Here is a 16429-nt window from a genome sequence, read left to right as displayed (position 1 = left end):
CAACAGGCAGCTGTTCTGGGCCAACTCAGCCTGAGTGCTCCATCCTCAGCTCAGCAATCAGAGCCTGAAAATCAACAGATTTTTAGAAGAGCTCCATATGTCATGTCAAATCACTAATTCTTTTCACAACATCAAGGCTACTGAAGTTTCCACACCCGTCCTGATCACTGTAACACTCAGCTCCTTTTAGTGAGCTCCCTTTGGAGTCAATGGGAGGCTTTTGAGCACACTTGAACCTACAAAGTGAGAACAGCAAAGCACTCCATAATTTCTACATCATCTCTGAAAGTGCAGAGTTCTAGACAATATCCCCTTCAACTCCTGGCTCATAATCGTTGAAACACAAAATCAATTGCTCACCTTTTGATCCAGACTGTAGGCCAAGATCCACTCCTCCTGCCTGGGGTGGAAGAGCAAGCTCTGGATATAGAAGTTCAAACGATACTTCTGGTAGGTAGCCCCTTCATCAGAGCTGATGAGGATGCTGCTCTCAATCTCTGGATCACTAAGAAGCATGATCTAAATAGAAAAATGGAGGGAAAAGAGTGTGAATGGAAAAGTGAAATTAACTGAACATCATTTAAAAGTAAGGTCATTCAGCACTAACTACTATTAGATGTATTCAGAACAGCACTCAACATTGTAACAGCCCATAGAATTTCCAAAATAGGGTGATTTTTTAGAGTTTCAGTTTCATTTTATTTGCTGATTCATTTGCTGATCTATTTGGTGATTTCCTTTTTTCATTTTAATTTTATTCAAATAAATTCAGAAAGGCCAGCAAGAATGAAAAATGTTGTGTTGGTATAAAAGCTGAACTTGGTTAGATATAGCAACCTCAGACAGCCACATCAGGCTTTTCTGGACCCTTGTCAGTCTACTACCTCTCTTACCGAATGTGGAATCCTCTCTTTAAAAGTGAAGAGAGCACTACTGAGATTTAAGGATCATTATTTGGCAGTTTGCAGAGCTGTGAATGAGAGCATCACTTCACTGGAAACGCCGAATGCTTACCTGGATCAGCTGCTGCCATCTGAAAATGTGCATATGCACAAACATTGATACATGATGTCATATCTCATGTTTCCAATTTGTACAGTAAAAGGTATTCACTCACTCAGTAAAAATGTAATTTTCCCCAAGTGTATGACCTCAAGTTGTACAGGGAAGAAAACACTTCTGAGCCTCTAATTTTAATTAGAAAATTATTACCAGTATTTTGAAATGGGTTGATTCCACACTATCAGATGGCATGCTCTACACAAATGTTATCAAAAAAATGTTGTGGAAACATTAACACCACCTTATTAACATCTGGAGAAAACGACTCCACATTAAAGCAAATGCCAGGACCATAAAATAAAGGCAAACAGTGGGAAATAAATTACAGCTGCTCTAAACTCAGCAGGTTATTGAAAAAGCAGATGAATCAAATACAGAAACTGTCTATCAGCAGGAAAACAGATCCAGGAATGGCCCTTTTTAGCTCACTGCAGAATGATCAGCTAGCTGAGATCTGCTGCAATTTTGTTACACTCGCATGTCCATGATAACTTTTATTATCCAGCTTCACAGAGCTCCAGCTTCAAGATTACAACAGGGAAACACATTACTTTTGACAGCAAAAATCAGTTACAAGGAATGGTAAGACCCTTGGTATGTTAGACCTTGATCAAGCAAAAAATTTCAGTGCTTGTTTAATTTTAAGCAGCTCATTAACTCCATGAAGTCACCAAGGGAAAGTGAATATAACATAAATGGTGTCTGATCCTTTCCACTAAGAAATGAAAAGCTGAACTAGAACTGAACATTTTCCCAGAGTGAAACCATCTGTATGAATCCAGCCTGAGCTGAAAGCTCCTTCAACATCGCTCACATATACCGCTTAATCAGTCCCAAAAATCAATCTCCGCCCATTCCCACAGGAAGCCACACCACAGGTCCTGAAGAAGTGCATTTTCATTGTGTTCTCGTGCACAGTCTGGGCAATGAGAAATGTTCCCATATGCAACTAACTCTGTGGAAACTGGCCTTGAGAATAGATCTCAAAGGTCTCCACCTAGAAGGAAGCTTTGGGACTGTTCTTCTTTCTAATGAGATCAAGATATCTATTTTATTTTGCTCCAAACAATAATGATTTCACCACTATTTCAAATTATTTTTTTCTGTCACTGGTGACCAAGACTTCAGAGACATTTGTCTAACCCTGTTTATCTAAAGCATATTGTCTGTGCCAGAGAACTGTAACACTGTTCAGTAAAAACCACTTGTTCTACAGAATGGAAGAAGGATGTAAAGCTGCCCACTTAATAAGATAATCCAGAAAGATCTTACATTTAAAATAAAGGATATTTCAGAAATAAAAATATTTTCCACCCGATGTTATAAATGGTTACAGTGTTAATAATGCTGTGTATTAAAAGGTCAGTGTTGGAGTACTGCTCTCAAATAAGGAGCACAAGAGAGCTAACAGTGGTACAAACGATCTCTCACAAACAATCTGCAACACTTTGGTGGACAGTTCAAGAAACAGGTCAGATGAGATGGAAAAGGCAGCATTTCCACCAAATGGTTCAGAAAACTGGACAATTTCTTTTTTTTTCTGGATGCATAACAGTGGTTGCATGTTAGAGTATGCAGCAAGGCCGTGGAGCCTAGCAGCAAGGAAAGAATGTAAATAAGAGGTGAACATCCAATCATATGTGAAGGCCAGTGGTAAATTATAGATAACAGAGCTAAGAATAGTTTTGGTATAAAAGATTCTACAGGCAGAGTGTGAGTGCAGCTGTGTGAGATGTAATATATGGGATGAAGCAAATGAAAAGCTGAATTTAGGCCATCATCATAAGATGCCCAGTTTTTCTTTATGATCATCCTCATTTACTACAACAGTTGCAAGATTAGATAAAAAAATCAAGCTAGGAAAGGTGGAAGACTAATAGTCACACCTAGTGGTAAGTGACATCACATAAGTCACCTCCTGCCCCTTTGCCCACTCCCTATATCAACTCTCCATTCTTCGAAGGAAGATAGGCAACACCTCTTTTGTCATCCATCCTCCCAGGCAAGGCTGATCCTGCACAGAGCAGCATGGAAGAAATAGGAGGCTCAACCAGAGTGGAAAAAAAAAAGGCCACCACCAGCCATGCAGCTAGGACTGGCACACAGGTTTGTTACATGGCAAGCAGGAGAAGAAGAGTGAGAGACTTTGGGCCTTATTTTGTTTCTTTGGTTTTGTAGTTTTTCTCCTGGAAGCTCTGGGGGGAGGGAACTTTTGGCAGGGGAAATAGCAGGACATTTGTCAAAGGCCTGAAACCACCACTTCTCATTATGGGACCAGGACGAAGGATCTACCCCAGTAGTGATTTAGATTAATCACTTTTCATTAAGGGACAATAAACAAACTCCAGTCAGAATGAGCATTTCTGCCAGCACCCTGTGTTGCCATTTATAATTGCCATAAGGAATAGCAAAGGAGCACCGGAGAGTTGTCAAATGTAATTTATAGGGTTTTAAGATCTAATAATTTTCTAAAAAATTAAATTAAATGGCAGACTTTACTTAAAAGGAAATTACATTTCACCTTGCTACATTCTAGATTATATATATTTATACATACATGCCTATATAAAATATTTTTTCAGTTGCTATCTTCTCTAGTTTAAGTGGAGAGGGGGAGGGGAGGCAGGATTGGTTACTGCTAAGGGTAAGTCCTTGAAAACATACTTAACATGAAGTAGTTTATGCTACATACTTTTCCCTGACCTCCAGAATGCAGTGAACAATGAATGACAAGCACCGGCTGAAAATCAGTCTGAACTTCAGAGAGTGTCTTGGGAATGGATGCAGAAGAAGAGAGCTGTCTGGGACATGGTGCACCTCCTTTAAAGCAGGAGCTCTGGGGACAATGATGACACATACAGAGCTGTTCTGGATGAACCCCAGTGGGGCAGAACACCAGACACCAGTGGGAGAAGCACATAGAAGGAAGATGATACAGAGAGGTCACCTTGCAAGAACAACTTTAACTACAATATATGGTCTGGGATATTCAATAGGTGATCAGGAAGCATATTCAGCTCTGAACACTTCAAGGGGATTTAACCCAGGAAACAAACAGCACAAGCTGCAGGCAGAAAGTGCAAGGAGGGGAGGTACGATACCTATATCTGCCATGATACATTTGGTACACAAACCACAGTATTAGTTAAGAGTCACTCATGTTTTTTGGAGAGCATGTAGTTTTGAACTAATGCAGAAGTAGGGAGGAAGGAAAGTGACACCATATTACAGCATAAATATACTGAAAAATTATGCCCTCTGAAAGGGCTAATATAATAAAAACTAGGGCACTATTTGTAACTAAGAATCTGAGTTCCTGCTACCCTGATTAAAATTCCAGGTGTGTCATTGGGTTCACACAAACACCTTCCTCAGTACTGCTTTCACACAGGCTATGTGCAGGTGGATGAGTTAAGATGGTGACACATTCCTCTCCCTCTGCTCCAAGCTAGCCAGGCACTAAGACAACTGTGTTCTGGAATACTGAACCATACCAGTAATGAGCTAGCACACTTCTCACAGTGCTACAGCATGCCCAGACTCAACTGGCATGGAGCTATGGGTAGCCTGAGCCCATATTTGCCTGAATCTGTCTACTGCAGTTATGCCAAAGACTCCCCGATAGCTTGGCACTCAGTCCTTCCCTCAGTACCCCTCATGGCTTTGCCCTCATGTCAGCAGGCACGCTTGGCACATTTCATTATCCTTCCTCTTCTGCACCTGAGGCACAAGAACACACACATGCACTCTCCATATTATTACCCCACATTATTACAGATTCAAAAGCTTTATCACTACTCTTGCTCCCCGGCTCTGTGTCATTCAAACACAATAAAGACCTGTTTTGTACATTGCTGAATTTGTTAATACATCACCACTGGACAAAAAAAACCAAGCCAAAACAAAACAAAACAACATGCCATGTAAAGGGCTTTTTTATTAATATTAGTTTTCAATTAAGCCTTTTATTTTTCTTAACAAACATAAACTTTCAGTGTAAATTACCAAACGACATCTCACTAAATCAGCACTGAGCAGTTTTATAGGTACAATATCTGTAGCAGTAGCACCACTCAGTTACATTAGCAGGAAGGATCCCAGTAAATGAATAAAGAAGCCAGGTTCAAATAAATGTCTTTTGTTCTAAGAAATAAGTAGGCAACATTAAACCATTCTGTACTGCCTCCTGATTCTCCCTTCACTTTAATGTGCTTTTCATAAGTGGTCCTTTTCAGAGGTTCCAGTCACATTCTCATTTGCCTATATAAAGTGCTATTCTAGAAAGAAATAAACAAAACAGTTAAAAAAAAAACCACAAAAACAAAACCAAAAAACCTACAAACCATGCAAGCCTCCGTAGCTACAAAATAAACCCTGCTCCTTAGCAAATTATTAGAGTTTGCTCTGTAGCGCTGCATTATCCTCTCCTGCAACTGAAAAGGGTGTTCTGCCACAAACACTACTGCAAAGACAGAAATTTGAGGTTTCATCTTTACAGCTTCAGAGGGATTTCCATATTGAGTATGCTCAGTTTACAAGTGAAAAGGCTTATTTTGGGTTTTTTTGGCCTGTTCCCACTGGCCCCTCAACTCAGAAACACCTTAAATCCTTCCTCAAGACAGGTCATGTCTACATCATCAACAAGAAAACACAAATCTGATCTAAAAAAAAATATTTTTTTTTAATTTCTTTTCCATTTTGATTTAAAATATTTAAGGGTTGTATGGTCTCACAAGACCTGTGGGGCCAAGCCTACTTTCCACAAAGTTCCATAAGAGCTTTGAGTTTAAAAAGCCAAAAAGTTTCAACAATTTACACTGAAATGTCAATGCAAATGGAGGATTTTTCCTTTGTTTGGATTTATGATGTCCTTTCCTCCTTTTGAAGCTGAAAACCTAAAATCCAATGACATTTAAAGGCTTAAAGATACAAAAATCATTTTTTTTCTTCAAAACATCAGCCCATACAAGTATGTTCAATATAAATAGTTTGAATATCTCTTATGGGAAAAGTAATTTTTTACTGCTGAAGCATTTTAGATTAAATGTTTGACCATCTGAAATTTCTCACTGGTAAATGCTTGGTTATTCATTATCCTCCCATTCTTTTCCTCTCCAACATCATTACTGCAATTTTCTTGCCCTGCAGGCTAAAGGATGCCATCAGAAGTATGAACACACCTCAAACCCCTTAGAACACGTCTGAAGCCCTTCTCTGCTATTCCCATGGTGCAACTCATTGCAAAGAAAATCTCCTCCTTTTTTAGTTCTTTCCTCACCATGTGTCAGTTCAATTAAAAAATCTCAGTTTATTTAAATCAGCTCAAATCCCTCCGAGACAAAAAAGTGCTGGTGTCACCAGTAATAATCTACTAACCACCAAAAGTAACGCCCATATAAATCAGCTAAGCTAAAGATAGCTTTGAGTTATTTGCACTAGTTTAGAAAGCACATCTTAACTTTACACACTTTCACAGATGATGTTCAGTGATGGCTAAATACCTGCTCGCTGCCCTATAGATATACTGATGTCTGCAATAATCAGGGGAAAAGGAAAGCAACCTTTATTTTCCAGTCACCGAGCATATCAGTCAGACAGGAAAAAAATGGGATGTGGCAGTGATAAAAATCTGCTCTAGAGAGAAATTCTATGTATTTTCATACACGCAAAGCAACTCGCTCCATTATTTAGTGATCAGCAGCTGTGACAAGAGGAACATCCGCTCTCTAGGAAGCCAAACTACACCCATGAAGAGGGCAACAAACAGCTTTCACATAATTACTTACTTTGGGACCCAAAAGGAAAATGCTCATTGCAATCCCTTGTGTTACAGAGCAGCCCAGATTTGGGGTTCCTTCTTCCTTCATATGGCTCAAAAACTTCCTTAATGTTAAGGATAACCTGTGGGCATCAGTCAAGCAGTAAAGGTGCACTGAGCTTTCATGAGAGATAAATTGCCTGGACCTACCCCATTTCAACTTCTTGTAACTTCACTTCTTATTGCCCAAAATTTAACATTAATGGCAAATTTAATTAATGAATATAGCACCAGATCACCAACTCTCAGAACCATAGCGCTGTAATCTTAAAGGATGAAGTGCACGGCACTCACTTTATAAGAGTTTATGAAGCATGTGTTATAAAAGTACCTCAACCATAAGGCTTTTATACCTTGGCACTCACTTCAATACAATCCCATAAAATCCAAGCAATCTTTAAGTGTTAAAGGTGACTTTCACTACTGTATTTATTATTGGATAATGAAAAATGACTCAGACACCCATGGAAACTGAGCAATGAAATAAGAGTTTCCTGAGAATTTTGCACAGGGTCTGTATTATATGTACCGTGACCAAAGAACCAAATAGCTCTCTCAAGACTTTTCAGATACTTCATGCTAACCTCTCTACAGAACTTCTTCCCATCAGGACTTCTTTGTAATTACAAACCAACCTGTACTCTGCAGAATCCCTTTGCTTGTCACTGAACTTTCCAGATGTCAACAGCTGTTTCTGTAAGTATTCAGCTCCTGTGAAGGACCTCCTCCATAGACTTCTTCAGCTGTCCACTAAATTGGTTTGGGAGGACAGCATGCATCTGTGGCACCAATGTCAGGGGGATCCCATCTGTGGGTTCCCCACCTTTGCAGCACTAAATGATCAGAGAATGATCAGAGCACATCACGCAGTTCAGGTTACATGCAGGTCCTATATCTCTGCAGAATGTTTTGCCTTTTGTAGAGGGTAAATGAAAGAAGAGAACCATAAACAGGAAGAAAGTAACAAGCTATAAAATAAAAACTTATTTTAACCCAAAACAGCAGAGTCTACTGGTGATACTTCAAAATAAAAATGGGCACCAGCTTGCCATCTCTGAGGAGATGCACATCAACCCACCACGCTTGTTGACAGGGAATAACCCTGGTTAAGCTATTGTTGACCTCTATTGTCTCTCATATCCAGATTCCAGTTACAATTAATTGCTCTGATTTGTACAAAATTACAAGAGGCTCTTGGCACTGCAGCCACACCTGCCAGAAACTGCCATACCAAAACAAAACACTTCACAGAATTCCAAGTTCGCACACCCCATTCTCCATGGAGAGATCGCTTCATTTAATCACCAGCTCCAGCAGCTGCGCAAGAGCACAGATGGACCTTGCAGGATGCCCTGAGGATCAGGAGAAAATCAGGGCTAAATTGGATATAAAGCAAAAGCTTTTCAAGGAAAACCACTCTGCCATCCTCACTGGCAGGTGGGAAATGAAAATACATCATGGCTGTAAAACTGGGAAAAGAACACAGGTACTCTAAAGCTGCCATCCTAACCTGCCCGCAGTGCCAAATCCCAGGCTGGATCCAATTTGCATGCCAACGTACTAGACCCAACAAAGCAGAACATCTTATCTTTGTTTTGCTGCTAAGCAGGTCAGAACAACATATCTCCCCTCTTTCTCTTGTCTTTTTGGCACTGGACACATGTACTTTTCACTTTTAATTACAAGGCACAGCAAGCATTTGCTTGTTGAATTTCAGGTGCCAGTGGGGATGGAAGCTATCCAAAAACCATGTGTTTGACCTGGCAAAGAGTGACTGATTGGCAACAGCCACATGCTTGGTTGTAAAACCTTTCATTGTCACAGCAAAGCAGCATTTACCCAAGGTTACTCCAGCCCATTATACTCTTGTTACAGCTGCACATTCTCCAACTCCCCACAGATCATCAGAGCAAAGTCCTCTGCCACAGTAATCCCACCTTCCTAAGGCCACTTCAGTGCCGTGTGCTGTTCAGCTGTTTTGCCAAGGGCTTTTCTGTGTCACAGCATGTTCGTGCACAGTTCTCCTCCAAGAGCTGCCAAATGGGTTACAAGCATCACCACTTATGGCTGGTTTCCATATATCCAGTTTGACCAGCAATTCTATGACTGGTCCTAGAAGCAGCAGGAGCCTCAGCTGGTGACCTTAGGCACCAACCAGTGCTTCCACACAAATTTAAAGCTTCTGATCTGTATTATTACATTGCTCTGCAGTCTGGTGTTTCTACATAGCATAGTCCTGTATGATGCCTTTTTAGTCTTCTTTATTCTACACAGGAAAACCCTAGCTGTTACTATACGTCTGACACATTGTTTTGGGGACACCATCTTTTTTTAGTGGCAAGGAACAGCTCTGGTCCCAGACTGTGCTCACAGAAAGAGAAAAGCAGCATTCACTGTTATAATTATATGTTATTTGAGTAAATGCATGGTTGTGCTGTTCTCCATAGAACTACAAAGTAATTTTCACCATTATGGTAACTTACCGTGTAAGCAGAAATAGTTACAGAAAATAATGTTATCAGGAAGGAGAGGCTGTGTGCACCACAGCTGCTGGAACTGAGAACACCATTTATATAAAAACACTCTTCTGATTATAGGTCTCACTTGGGAGAACACTTTACATGTGGGTATAAGTTTACTCACAGTAGTTGCCCCATTACAGAAAACAAAGAGATGTGCATGGATAGTTACTCATGGGGGTAAACTTTTTCAGCCTGTATACAGCAGTCTATTTCATTTGAGGACAGTAGAGTGTTTCATGGCTCTATAGAAAAATAAAAATTGTGTTATGTATCTCTCTTGAGGCCATTAAACCTCAATACAATTTTAAATGCATCATTGCTTCTCCTTTGCTTACCCAATTTATTTTTCTGGTTTTTAGTCAGATTGCAGAGTGAACATAGACAGCGGTCAGCTTTATCACTGTTCACATCCAGATGCTTATGAATCTATCTCAATTTACTTACCTGACATCTATTACTCATGTCCCTCACTGTCCCTAATGTACTTCTCTTCCTAACATCCCCCCACTGGATAAAATCAAGATGATAGGAGAAGGTCTATCCATTTTCTGCATGCAAGGCTGAGGCCCAAAAAAATTAAAGTTACAAAACGTGATGGTATTTCAGTGCTCTGAAGGGTAACACTCAGCTCTAAGCTGTCCAGCAAGCTCTGCATGCTAACTCAGGTGCCAGAGATTCCAATATGGAAAGGTTCAGGACCTAGGAATGGGATTCACAACTACCAGCTTTGACATTTTCTATTCCATTTAATAATTAGCTCCCAGTGATGCACTCCTTGCAGGTTTATGGTGGTAGTCTTGTCTGAAATTACTCACTGAGAAGGTGAGTGACTGTCCCCGTGGCTGTGAACTACAGCTGCTACATCCTATTCGAACAGGATCACTGATACCTCACAGCCTTGGGAAAATCATGTACTTTCCTTTCCATGTCCTTCCATGTGTGTACATGAGCCCTGGCCACTGCACTGTCCTGAAGAACTAGTGTAAGAAGAAACAGAATTGGAAGAGAGAAGTAAAAAGGTTTTATCTGCAACATAACACTGACATTTTGTTTTAAGAATCAATTGGCAAAAGTCAGAAAATTGCCAAGCTTACTCCATCTTTCCACCCATTTCTGGGTCCTGAGCACTACCTTCCTTGCCTCTGCTCCTTTCCCACTCACATCTCTGAGCACAGCTGCTTCATGAGTTTTGTTGCTTTCTTGCAGTCATTTTTAAGGATCTTACTGGTCTGCTATGGGATAATTCCAAGGCAGGCAAAAGATGTCAGCTAAGTTTCCTTGTCATAAAAAGGACAACCTGACTTGTTGCAACAGAGAAATATAATATTGTAGGGCCCGTTGGAAAAGGCAGCACCAATCTTTCCTCAGAGACATAAGTGTTGGTCTACGTGTTAATTCCTCAGATTTATAAAAAACTACAGCCTGAGTTCTCCCTAACTGAATCTGTGCATCACTTAGAAAATCCCTATCAATTCTTTCATAGTCCAGCAGCATCTGTCTGTACATAATGAATAAAAGCATTTTAGGATGGATAGGGTCAAGGGCAATGAACTCCAACTAATGCAAAAAGAAGCCTCAAGTACTCCAAGGCATACTGAAATACCTAAGATCTTGCTCAGCCAAGCTCTGTGCTGAAGAAAAACTGATTCTAACAATCATAGAACGGTTTCCAAGTTTCACAGTGCTGCTTGGGATAAAATATTTTACACAGAATTGATCACACTAAAGTTAACAGTAGAGTTACTGCATTTATACTGTAAGAGGCAGACGTACATATACAGCAGAAATAGAGACTGTGGCCAGCATGTACTGAAATTCTATATTCTTCACTTTGTAAAAAAAAATGAAATAAAAAGACATTTTTCAATTATTACTGGGTTTGGGCACTGGGGTTGGCAGGGGGAGAGGGACAATTTTCTTTTAAGGGGAATAAGTATGTCTTGGTGAACCATCTCTTACCAGTAAAGATCAAGGTCAGAGAATTATATGGTCTTCAAAAGGACCCACCTGCCCCTTTTCCAAGAGCTGCTCTCCACCCACTCTATTATTTTTCCTCCATTTTAATAACAGGACATTGACTCGCCATTACTGATTGATTATCCTGCTGTCTATCCTGATGTCCCTCCTCGTTAATTCAAAACTACCTCATTTTTCATACTCCATAAATTAATATATTAGTGGAGCTGCAGCAGTAAATGAGACGGCCATGTTTCACAGAGAAGTAAGGAGGATGGAGAAAGGAAAAAGGTCTCATAAAACTGTCCTACATCAGGACCTGCAGCTGTGTCCACCCTGCTGACAGTCTGGGTAGTAAATACAGGCAGCCCTGTATTTAAGGCAATGCATCTTGACAGCCTCTCTTTTCCCTCTAACCAAGGCAGGGCACTCTGAGAGCTCACACAGGTCCACTCTGCCCACTTCATAAAATCAATGGGCATGCTTCGTGACAAAATTGTAGCTTTATTTTAGTTGATATTATAACTTCTCATCTGTCCTGATCAGGCTAAATTGGAGCAAACTACCTCTTTTTCTGACAGCCAGCTCTGGGAAGTGTACATCTGAACATGGATGTGACCTCTTCAGTTTTACCCCATCTCTTCTCATTATGACCCCATAACATCCCTAAGGCTCTCTAAGGCCCTGACTCCAGAAATAAAAGGTGAAGAAGGCAAAGGGTACAACAGGAGAGATGGACTGAATTTTAGGAAGCCAGACAAAGCAGCCCTGTCACAGATGTGTACCAGTATCCTACCAGGTTTATCACTCTTACCTGGTAGCTGCCCTTTTGCTCCAAAAATTGTTTGCAAATCTTATGAAAACAAAGTGACATATTGTCTTGGGTTTCTCACATCTTTCCATCTCGCAGTTTGAATCTCCAGCCATTGCAGGATACAATGAATTGCTGTGAGACCCTTCTCCACCAATTTTAGGGTTCATTTTTTTGGTTTTTTTAAGACAATAGGCTTGGGAATTGTATCTTTGAAGTGGTAGCTACCTACATTTACCATCCACAAACAATGCCAAACAAGCATTGTTTACCTACTCAGTTCTTACGTACAAAGCAACCTCAGGGAAGTGTGCATCTTAAATAAGTTAAAGTATTTGAGTTCTGGTTTGCCTTTTCCTAAAATCTATACCTGCTTTCATTCAAGTGGCCATTTTTCTTTTTTCCAAAACCCCAGAGAGAATCTAAGCAGGGATTTCAGGACAGTTCCAGTCCTTGACAGCTAAATGATGTAGCAAGTGTCTGACCCTTTTTTCCTTATTTTACTTATACATTTGGTGTCTACATACTTGCTTTTATCAACTAAACTTGCAAGCTCTGTGAAGTCTAAAATGACATTTTTTTAGGAAAACATTTTTCATGAAGCCAAGATGAAAGATGGCCTTCTTTTTTTTCCCCTATACTTATTAATCAATTCCTGCATTAGGTTTTCATTCCCTTTAAATAGTTACCTCAGCACTAACAAAATATACATTAAAGGAGTTCGGAAACCCATGAAAAATGCAAATAAATACTCTTGGAATAGATAGGTACAAAGATACAAAATGCAGACACATTAAGCACACAAAGACAACCCTGATTCTGGAGTTTTGTAACATATGAACTTTTTTTCTTCATGAACACTGAAATGATGGCTTTCAATGTAGATGGCTTTAAGATGGGTATCTGTTTCTGTTTATACCTATCTCTCTTCTAATTCTCTCCCCTTCAACCCCATTAAATAATGCCATATGGAAGCGTTTTGTTAATTATCTCAATTGCATTTATTTTTAGAAACAGTTGATGAGCAGTGGGCAAGGTTCAGTGGGTCTGATTTTTTTTTCTATGTTTCTTTTTTAATGCATCTTTTTCTTCAGAGAATTAACTAAAAAAACACCACAAACCTCCTGTTTTCACACTGACGCATACCAAGGGAGAGCCTTCCTTGGAGTGCAACAATCCCATAAGAAAGGGGAATACTTCCACTGGGGATTTCTCACCAGCTTGGGTCCCAGTTCTGTCTGTCTGTGCTGACAGATGGTCATATCCCAGACCACAGATGCTACATGACCTCCATTTATTGCTATGATTTATGTTAAGTCAGAAGTAGTAAAATTAAAACCTGCAAGTAAATTGATAGTAGGTTGTTCTTTCTTGAGGGACAGGATCCTACAGGTCAGGTCAGGTTCCTGTGGGGCATCTGGCATGCCAGGCCCCATAGTCCCTGACTGCAAGAGGGCAAAGGACTCTCTTACAGGAGCCTCTTGACAACCAAGATTCACAAGGAGACACAATCGCCAAATATAGCAGTAATAATAATTAAAAAACCAAACAACCACCACCAACAAAAAAATCACAAAAGACACAACAGGAAAAAAAACAAAAACAAAAACAAAAGCCAAAAAAACAACCAATAAACAAAACCACACAAATTTGGGCATACTGAAAATATCCTATACTTAAGAGTATTCTAATAACACTCATTTTATGTCTTTACATGTCAGTATTTTCCAGTCACTGATCTTGAATCACATTCGAAAGCCAGCTGGCATCAGGAAACTATACTTCTTATGGAGGAAAAGTCAGAGAAACCTACTCTAAAAACATGACTTTTCTGAATTTAGAAGAGACAACAGAAAACCCTTCAAAAGGAGAAATTCCTAAAGTCCTCTTCTCCAACTACAAGAACATATCTGTAACTCAAGAGATTTCTTTCACACAGATGCAGGTCACAGTTCTGCGAACACTTACAAAAATGATTTCTTTTCACAGGTGCCAAATTCAAGCTGAATTAGTTGGACCAATAGCGAGAATCCCACACACAAGAGCTCACAAGCCTACACCTTTTAGATAAAACAGGTCATGTAATATATCCTCTCACTCTTCCATGGGTGTTGTGGTGACCTTGAGAAAATCATCTTTGCAACACCAGTAGGTGAAGGAAAGTATTACTTCTTCATTCATATTTTATTCCTCTATTTAAATTGTCAGTTCTGGAGGCTGACAGTGACTGTCCCTCAAAGTGTACTTAAGAGACGGAACACACTGCGATGTTACCCAGATTGAAGTCACATTTGTACTGGTATAACCACAGCAAGCAAATCTGAGCTCAGCTAAACACAGGTAACTGGGCTTCATAGCTACAACGTTTCCTAACTGCCCCCACTGACTCCGGACTCGGTGGCATGGATTTTGGAGTGCTGAGAAGCACAGGAACATCATACACAGCTCAACAGGTCCAGAGAAGGGCTTCACGTAGAGACCTTTACAACTGCATTTGCAGCTCAGGTAATTTAGTCCCTGTTAATGGCAGCTGCAAAACCAAGAGCTATTTAGTGACTGTATTCCCTTAGACTGAAGGCAAAGATTAGGGATAAAAGACTGTAGAAACAACTAGTTGCATCACTCCCCCCTGTGGCTCTAATACAGCCCCATTGCCTTTGAGTTATAAATACATTCTCTGAGATCACATCAGCAAGTGCCCGTTTGCAGCAAATACTGTTTATCACAGTGTCAGCACAATGAGGAAAAAGGGTCCAAAGAAACCTTCCATCTGCCAAATGGCTTTAGGATACTCCAGAGCTCAGTTCCTCATCAATAGCTTCAGATGCAATCTTAGGAAAAAGCGGCAGATGACTAATGGGAGCTGTTGCTAAGGATGGCAGCTCAGTTCAGGTTGGGCTAGCAAGCATCAGGTACGTGCTAGAATCTCTGCCTCATCAACCTATCACACAATTGATGAGTAAGGGGGAAAAAAAGCTGTGGAATTCCCTTTGGGATCTCATGAACTAAGAAATTAGGACAAAACCAAAATTAGTTTGAACCATGGTTATGCCTTGAGGCTCCAGTCACAGTTCAGGAATTCCTTTTGGAGATACATGAGGCCAGGACAGGGCTTGCTCTCAGTTACTCCTCAAGTGAGCAAGAAGAAATAAAGAGGAGGTCAAAGTGGCTTATGCTCATTTTGGGATCTCTTACTTCTCTAAGAGGTGGTGTCAGTCCAAATGTTTTAGCGAGTCACCAGTCAGGTATATGCAATCCTCTGCAATTTCAATATTACAGTCACAATTAACTTTTTTCTTCATTAAGCTGAACAGCAATGCAGCATTGCTCTCTGCCAGCTCAGCTGCTGCACTTCACCCCCAAAAGCTGCACAGAAACAAACAAATCTAATCAGATTTATCTTCCAGAGCTCCTGACTCTCCAAATACCTTTAAACATTTCTCCTTCTGACAGGTCAAGTTCAGAGGCAGGATGAGGGATGAGAGGTGTGGCATGACTTTGGCTTTTATAGCTTCAGTGATTTGCACGGCCCCTCCATTTTGATTCAATGACAACTAAGAAACTAGTCTGCAAAACCACTTTCTCAGAGCTCTTTAACTGAGCACCACAACTTTATTTCTGATTTATGCTGTTTACAACTACTGTTCAAATCACTTATCTAGAAGTTCTATCTATAAATAAAACCTCTAACACTTTAGTTCTGGTAGAAGGGAAAAATGGGGAGAGTCCTCATTTCATTCACTGCACCTGGGTGGTGTTTCTGTTCAGACAGTCAGCAAAAAAGGACTAAGAAACTCCTAATTCTTCAAGTTATCACTTGCAACAGTGATTGTAGCAGCTCAGGAGAAAAGCTAAAGACAACTGCATCCAAATGAATTGCAAAACAAATTCATGAGGAAAGGTATTTCTAAGACATCAGAACTGTTACCTCAGCTCTTAACTGCAATCAGGACCTCCCATTTATCCACATCTCATCTCAGCAATCCTATATACAGAAAAGTGGTTTTGGGGTTGATTTTGTCAGATTTGTCATTCTCTCCCTTTTTCTTCTCTTTCTTTTAAATGCTTTTTAACTCCATCCACTCAACCTCCACAGTATTCCCAAGGGTAGAGATAAAAGTTTTGTACTGAAAACTGGGGTTTTAACTAAACAACATCTTCCCCAAGAATAAGCACTCTTCACAAAATATTCCATGGAAAAAAATAATACATAAAATCTATGGTTTAAGACCTATTCCTTGAGATTCAACAATGCACCTC

The 16429-nt window shown here is 40.1% G+C and overlaps 1 long non-coding RNA gene across 1 annotated transcript in view; it reads right to left on the bottom strand.

Annotated features, from left to right (window-relative positions):
- Positions 1 to 363: 363 nt before the first annotated feature.
- Positions 364 to 16429, bottom strand: part of LOC114070649 — a 65510-nt gene continuing 49444 nt past the window's right edge. Inside the window, exon 3 of the long non-coding RNA XR_003573951.1 lies at positions 364 to 519. This is a non-coding gene — a long non-coding RNA (uncharacterized LOC114070649). The remainder of the gene's footprint in view (positions 520 to 16429) is intronic.

The sequence above is a fragment of the Empidonax traillii genome, unplaced genomic scaffold (genome assembly GCF_003031625.1).
Source record: "Empidonax traillii isolate 1590-97213 ecotype Southwest subspecies unplaced genomic scaffold, ASM303162v1 scaffold1644:size81793, whole genome shotgun sequence".
NCBI classification, from domain to species: domain Eukaryota; kingdom Metazoa; phylum Chordata; class Aves; order Passeriformes; family Tyrannidae; genus Empidonax; species Empidonax traillii.
Note: the sequence above shows the minus strand (reverse complement) of the source record. Positions and strands in the feature narration are given on the sequence as shown.